This window comes from Schistocerca cancellata, chromosome 7 (assembly GCF_023864275.1).
Source record: "Schistocerca cancellata isolate TAMUIC-IGC-003103 chromosome 7, iqSchCanc2.1, whole genome shotgun sequence".
In the NCBI taxonomy this organism is placed as follows: Eukaryota; Metazoa; Arthropoda; class Insecta; order Orthoptera; family Acrididae; genus Schistocerca; species Schistocerca cancellata.
Window position 1 is genome coordinate 173,004,277 of NC_064632.1, and position 7,741 is coordinate 173,012,017.

Below are 7,741 nucleotides of genomic sequence, written 5' to 3' on the forward strand. Positions count from 1 at the left end.
CAGTCCTGAACGACGTGAGTTTCGTCAAGAGGGACTCTGATGTCTTGAAACACTGCGGAAAAATCATTGTACCAAGGGACAGACTTCAGCAGTCAAGACGGTCACATAATCCTTGGCAGTAACATGGCGCTCATGGAATTCGACAATATGGCTGCCCAAATCATCACTGAACCCTCGCCATCTTTCACTCTTGGGACGTAAACTCAGCCATAAGATGGAATTAGTCTGAAAAAAGACTCATCTGACCAAAAGACTTTCTTCCATTGTTCCAGTCTAGATGTTATAGCTTCGGCACGATGTTTCCCTGTTGCGCACATTGGCGTCATTGATGAGTGGTTTTGGAATTTCAGCACTCCCTGCAGTTTCCAGGTTATGGAGCTCGCTTCGTGTTGTTTTGATGTCGGTACGGATCGCGAGTGCGATATTAACTTCTTCGGCGACTTTTGAAGCTATCAAACTCTTATTTTTCGTCGCAGTTCTTTTCAATGATCATCGGTCAAGATCACTCAACATAAACTTAGTCCGCATCGCGACTTAGCTTTTGATGTTCCTCCATTTTCTCTGAATGCGGTATAAATCTTCGAAGGAAGGAAGATTGGGTTTAACGTCCCGTCAGCATCGGAGGTACGAGGGCTTTTCGGAAAACAAGGAACGATAGGTCGCTAAGTGGGAACCTCAGTGAAAATCTTCCAGCTACACAGTTGCTACAGTCGCTGCTCAGACTTAGACATCTGTTGAAGCGTTGTACCAACTTTTTAATTCCCTCGTTATAGAAGACAACCGCCAGTGCTTTTCGACAATTTTCTACTCTGGACTGCAGCTCGTTGCCTGTGCCAAAACATTGTCTTCATAGCCAGTGGTTCATTTGAGCAGAGATGAACCTCAGGGGTAGCCTGTTGGGGGCTGTAATGTGGGTGACGAAACACTTTCCATTGAAAACGCTGCAGGAGCATCTTCAGTGCCCCTGCAGAGTGCGGCCGAGAATTGTCGTGTAGAACGAACCGTATGACAATTATGTTATGTGGATTGCATAGCTTCAGGCGAAATCTTTCGCCAGGCCCTCATACTTGGCGGGAGACGCTAATTTCTAGCCATATTCACGTTTTCACTGTGAGCTCAGAACTGAAAAGAGCGACATGATGCGATCGATGGGCGTACTGAACACAGTGCCCAATTCATCTGTGCAAAGCTCCATCAGATTTTCGCTCTATTTTCCATTTCGCGACCGATCGTTCCTTATTTTCCAAATAACCCTCGCATTAGAGCACCAGCTCGGATTGTGTCAAGGATGAGAGAGGAAATCGGCCATGCCCTTTGAAAGGAACCATCCCCGCAATTTTGGTGAAAAAACGAAAACCTAAATCTGGATGGCCGGGTGCAGCTTTGAACTTCGTCCTCCCGAATACGAGTCCAATGTGCTAACTACTGCGCCACTTCGTTCGGTATAAATCTTCGATGTTGTGCTTGTTGAACACTAAACACATGGGCTCCCTCGATTACAGAAGCATTCACCATACGAGCATCTACAATTTTCTCACGTTGTAATTTACATAGTTCCAACACAATACCTTCACAATTACACAGGACATTGTTCTGACCATGTGTGACACTTGCAACGTATTGAGGGTATTGCACGGGTGCCGTTCATGGTTGAATGCAATAGAAAAACCTGCAGGTTCGGCTAGCATCTGCATTTATGTTGAACCACTCATTTCTTATGGTGTTTCCATATTTTTGTCCAGCCCCTCTATGTTGCACATAATGTCGTATACCTAAATAAATCAATGAATACTTAAAAAATTTAAGGCTGAAGAACGACGCAGGACGAAGGACTTGCGCAAATTGGACACAAATTAATATTCATACAGGTATAGACGGAAAATGCAAAACTGTTAACTCTGGCAGCCGATGAATGAATGTGCGACACGGCAATGTAGTTTCGCCGCGCAACCGGCAAGGATAGTAAACAGGGGACACATCGATACCAGGTGTACTTAGCTGGACAGTAACTGCCTCGCAGGCAGGCGAGTGGACAATATGCAGCACACAGACGTCAGCATTTTAAAGAGGTTCAGTGTAGCCGGTTGAGTAATCGGCGCTTCGCTCGACATTTCGTTAGGAGCGGTGCCACAATTCGATGATGCTGGTAGGAGTGGATGAACTGTGACCGAACACAGCGCCAAAAACGAAGCAGTCGATCTAGAGAGATGTCAGAACGTGAGGACAGAGCAGTCTTCGAATACGCACTCTGATCCGCAGATTCATCACTACCGTATCATCCTTGGTGCTCCAGTGACCACAGGAACCATTAACAGGTCGCTCTAGAAAAGGGCGCTGAGCTCACCGGGCCACTCGTGCCGACTAGCATTGATGTGTGTTCTTCAACAAGCCCGTTTGTAGTGGTGTCGGGCACATTCCGCCTGGGACCTCATTGACTGAATTGTCTTCAATGATGAGTTCAGCTTCGAACTAAGCCCCGATGACCAGTGAAAACGTGTGTGGAAACGGCCTGAACATTTGTGGTTTACCAACCTGACTGTCGCCCGCCAAACGCCCTGACAATCACGATTGATGGTCTCGGATTCCATTCCTTTTCACAGCAGGGTACGTTTGGTTGTCATCCGCGGCACCTTTACAATACAGCGGCACGTCTACGGTATTTTGTTGCCCGTCATGGCAAGCCATCAAGGACTGACAGTTCAGCGAGATAATGCCCACCCGCAACGGCGAGATTTTCTACCTTGTGTCCGTTCTTGCCAAGGTCCAGCAAAGATCACCAGATCTCGTCCCAATTGAGACCGTTTGGAGCATTATGGGCAGTCCCTCCAATCAATCCGTGATTTTGACGATCTGACGCACCAGTTGGACGGAATTTGACACGATATCCCTGAGGTGGCTCTGGCTCTGAACACTATGTGACTTAACATCTGTGGTCATCAGTTCCCTAGAACTTAGAACTACTTAAACCTAACTAACCTAAGGACATCACACACATCCATGCCCGAGGCAGGATTCGAACCTGCCACCGTAGCGGTCGCGCGGTTCCAGACTGTATCCCTGAGGTGGACATCCAACCACTCCAACCACTTCTTGCCAAGGGCCAGCAAAGATCACCAGATCTCGCCCCAATTGAGACCGTTTGGAGCATTATGGGCAGATCCCTCCAATCAACCCGTGATTTTGACGATCTGACGCACCAGTTGGACGGAATTTGACACGATATCCCTGAGGTGGCTCTGGCTCTGAACACTATGTGACTTAACATCTGTGGTCATCAGTCCCCTAGAACTTAGAACTACTTAAACCTAACTAACCTAAGGACATCACACACATCCATGCCCGAGGCAGGATTCGAACCTGCCACCGTAGTGGTCGCGCGGTTCCAGACTGTATCCCTGAGGTGGACATCCAACCACTCCAACCACTTCTTGCCAAGGGCCAGCAAAGATCACCAGATCTCGCCCCAATTGAGACCGTTTGGAGCATTATGGGCAGATCCCTCCAATCAACTCGTGATTTTGACGATCTGACGCACCAGTTGGACAGAATTTGACACGATATCCCTGAGGTGGCTCTGGCTCTGAGCACTATGTGACTTAACATCTGTGGTCATCAGTCCCCTAGAACTTAGAACTACTTAAACCTAACTAACCTAAGGACATCACACACATCCATGCCCGAGGCAGGATTCGAACCTGCCACCGTAGCGGTCGCGCGGTTCCAGACTGTATCCCTGAGGTGGACATCCAACCACTCCAACCACTTCTTGCCAAGGGCCAGCAAAGATCACCAGATCTCGCCCCAATTGAGACCGTTTGGAGCATTATGGGCAGATCCCTCCAATCAACCCGTGATTTTGACGATCTGACGCACCAGTTGGACGGAATTTGACACGATATCCCTGAGGTGGCTCTGGCTCTGAACACTATGTGACTTAACATCTGTGGTCGTCAGTCCCCTAGAACTTAGAACTACTTAAACCTAACTAACCTAAGGACATCACACACATCCATGCCCGAGGCAGGATTCGAACCTGCCACCGTAGCGGTCGCGCGGTTCCAGACTGTATCCCTGAGGTGGACATCCAACCACTCCAACCACTTCTTGCCAAGGGCCAGCAAAGATCACCAGATCTCGCCCCAATTGAGACCGTTTGGAGCATTATGGGCAGATCCCTCCAATCAACTCGTGATTTTGACGATCTGACGCACCAGTTGGACAGAATTTGACACGATATCCCTGAGGTGGCTCTGGCTCTGAGCACTATGTGACTTAACATCTGTGGTCATCAGTCCCCTAGAACTTAGAACTACTTAAACCTAACTAACCTAAGGACATCACACACATCCATGCCCGAGGCAGGATTCGAACCTGCCACCGTAGCGGTCGCGCAGTTCCAGACTGTATCCCTGAGGTGGACATCCAACCACTCCAACCACTTCTTGCCAAGGGCCAGCAAAGATCACCAGATCTCGCCCCAATTGAGACCGTTTGGAGCATTATGGGCAGATCCCTCCAATCAACCCGTGATTTTGACGATCTGACGCACCAGTTGGACGGAATTTGACACGATATCCCTGAGGTGGCTCTGGCTCTGAACACTATGTGACTTAACATCTGTGGTCGTCAGTCCCCTAGAACTTAGAACTACTTAAACCTAACTAACCTAAGGACATCACACACATCCATGCCCGAGGCAGGATTCGAACCTGCCACCGTAGCGGTCGCGCGGTTCCAGACTGTATCCCTGAGGTGGACATCCAACCACTCCAACCACTTCTTGCCAAGGGCCAGCAAAGATCACCAGATCTCGCCCCAATTGAGACCGTTTGGAGCATTATGGGCAGATCCCTCCAATCAACTCGTGATTTTGACGATCTGACGCACCAGTTGGACAGAATTTGACACGATATCCCTGAGGTGGCTCTGGCTCTGAGCACTATGTGACTTAACATCGGTGGTCGTCAGTCCCCTAGAACTTAGAACTACTTAAACCTAACTAACCTAAGGACATCACACACATCCATGCCCGAGGCAGGATTCGAACCTGCCACCGTAGCGGTCGCGCGGTTCCAGACTGTATCCCTGAGGTGGACATCCAACCACTCCAACCACTTCTTGCCAAGGGCCAGCAAAGATCACCAGATCTCGCCCCAATTGAGACCGTTTGGAGCATTATGGACAGATCCCTCCAATCAACTCGTGATTTTGACGATCTGACGCACCAGTTGGACAGAATTTGACACGATATCCCTGAGGTGGCTCTGGCTCTGAGCACTATGTGACTTAACATCTGTGGTCATCAGTCCCCTAGAACTTAGAACTACTTAAACCTAACTAACCTAAGGACATCACACACATCCATGCCCGAGGCAGGATTCGAACCTGCCACCGTAGCGGTCGCGCGGTTCCAGACTGTATCCCTGAGGTGGACATCCAACCACTCCAACCACTTCTTGCCAAGGGCCAGCAAAGATCACCAGATCTCGCCCCAATTGAGACCGTTTGGAGCATTATGGGCAGATCCCTCCAATCAACTCGTGATTTTGACGATCTGACGCACCAGTTGGACAGAATTTGACACGATATCCCTGAGGTGGCTCTGGCTCTGAACACTATGTGACTTAACATCTGTGGTCATCAGTCCCCTAGAACTTAGAACTACTTAAACCTAACTAACCTAAGGACATCACACACATCCATGCCCGAGGCAGGATTCGAACCTGCCACCGTAGCGGTCGCGCGGTTCCAGACTGTATCCCTGAGGTGGACATCCAACCACTCCAACCACTTCTTGCCAAGGGCCAGCAAAGATCACCAGATCTCGCCCCAATTGAGACCGTTTGGAGCATTATGGGCAGATCCCTCCAATCAACCCGTGATTTTGACGATCTGACGCACCAGTTGGACGGAATTTGACACGATATCCCTGAGGTGGCTCTGGCTCTGAGCACTATGTGACTTAACATCGGTGGTCGTCAGTCCCCTAGAACTTAGAACTACTTAAACCTAACTAACCTAAGGACATCACACACATCCATGCCCGAGGCAGGATTCGAACCTGCCACCGTAGCGGTCGCGCGGTTCCAGACTGTATCCCTGAGGTGGACATCCAACCACTCCAACCACTTCTTGCCAAGGGCCAGCAAAGATCACCAGATCTCGCCCCAATTGAGACCGTTTGGAGCATTATGGGCAGATCCCTCCAATCAACCCGTGATTTTGACGATCTGACGCACCAGTTGGACGGAATTTGACACGATATCCCTGAGGTGGCTCTGGCTCTGAGCACTATGTGACTTAACATCGGTGGTCGTCAGTCCCCTAGAACTTAGAACTACTTAAACCTAACTAACCTAAGGACATCACACACATCCATGCCCGAGGCAGGATTCGAACCTGCCACCGTAGCGGTCGCGCGGTTCCAGACTGTATCCCTGAGGTGGACATCCAACCACTCCAACCACTTCTTGCCAAGGGCCAGCAAAGATCACCAGATCTCGCCCCAATTGAGACCGTTTGGAGCATTATGGGCAGATCCCTCCAATCAACCCGTGATTTTGACGATCTGACGCACCAGTTGGACGGAATTTGACACGATATCCCTGAGGTGGCTCTGGCTCTGAGCACTATGTGACTTAACATCGGTGGTCGTCAGTCCCCTAGAACTTAGAACTACTTAAACCTAACTAACCTAAGGACATCACACACATCCATGCCCGAGGCAGGATTCGAACCTGCCACCGTAGCGGTCGCGCGGTTCCAGACTGTATCCCTGAGGTGGACATCCAACCACTCCAACCACTTCTTGCCAAGGGCCAGCAAAGATCACCAGATCTCGCCCCAATTGAGACCGTTTGGAGCATTATGGGCAGATCCCTCCAATCAACCCGTGATTTTGACGATCTGACGCACCAGTTGGACGGAATTTGACACGATATCCCTGAGGTGGCTCTGGCTCTGAGCACTATGTGACTTAACATCGGTGGTCGTCAGTCCCCTAGAACTTAGAACTACTTAAACCTAACTAACCTAAGGACATCACACACATCCATGCCCGAGGCAGGATTCGAACCTGCCACCGTAGCGGTCGCGCGGTTCCAGACTGTATCCCTGAGGTGGACATCCAACCACTCCAACCACTTCTTGCCAAGGGCCAGCAAAGATCACCAGATCTCGCCCCAATTGAGACCGTTTGGAGCATTATGGGCAGATCCCTCCAATCAACCCGTGATTTTGACGATCTGACGCACCAGTTGGACGGAATTTGACACGATATCCCTGAGGTGGCTCTGGCTCTGAGCACTATGTGACTTAACATCGGTGGTCGTCAGTCCCCTAGAACTTAGAACTACTTAAACCTAACTAACCTAAGGACATCACACACATCCATGCCCGAGGCAGGATTCGAACCTGCCACCGTAGCGGTCGCGCGGTTCCAGACTGTATCCCTGAGGTGGACATCCAACCACTCCAACCACTTCTTGCCAAGGGCCAGCAAAGATCACCAGATCTCGCCCCAATTGAGACCGTTTGGAGCATTATGGGCAGATCCCTCCAATCAACCCGTGATTTTGACGATCTGACGCACCAGTTGGACGGAATTTGACACGATATCCCTGAGGTGGCTCTGGCTCTGAGCACTATGTGACTTAACATCGGTGGTCGTCAGTCCCCTAGAACTTAGAACTACTTAAACCTAACTAACCTAAGGACATCACACACATCCATGCCCGAGGCA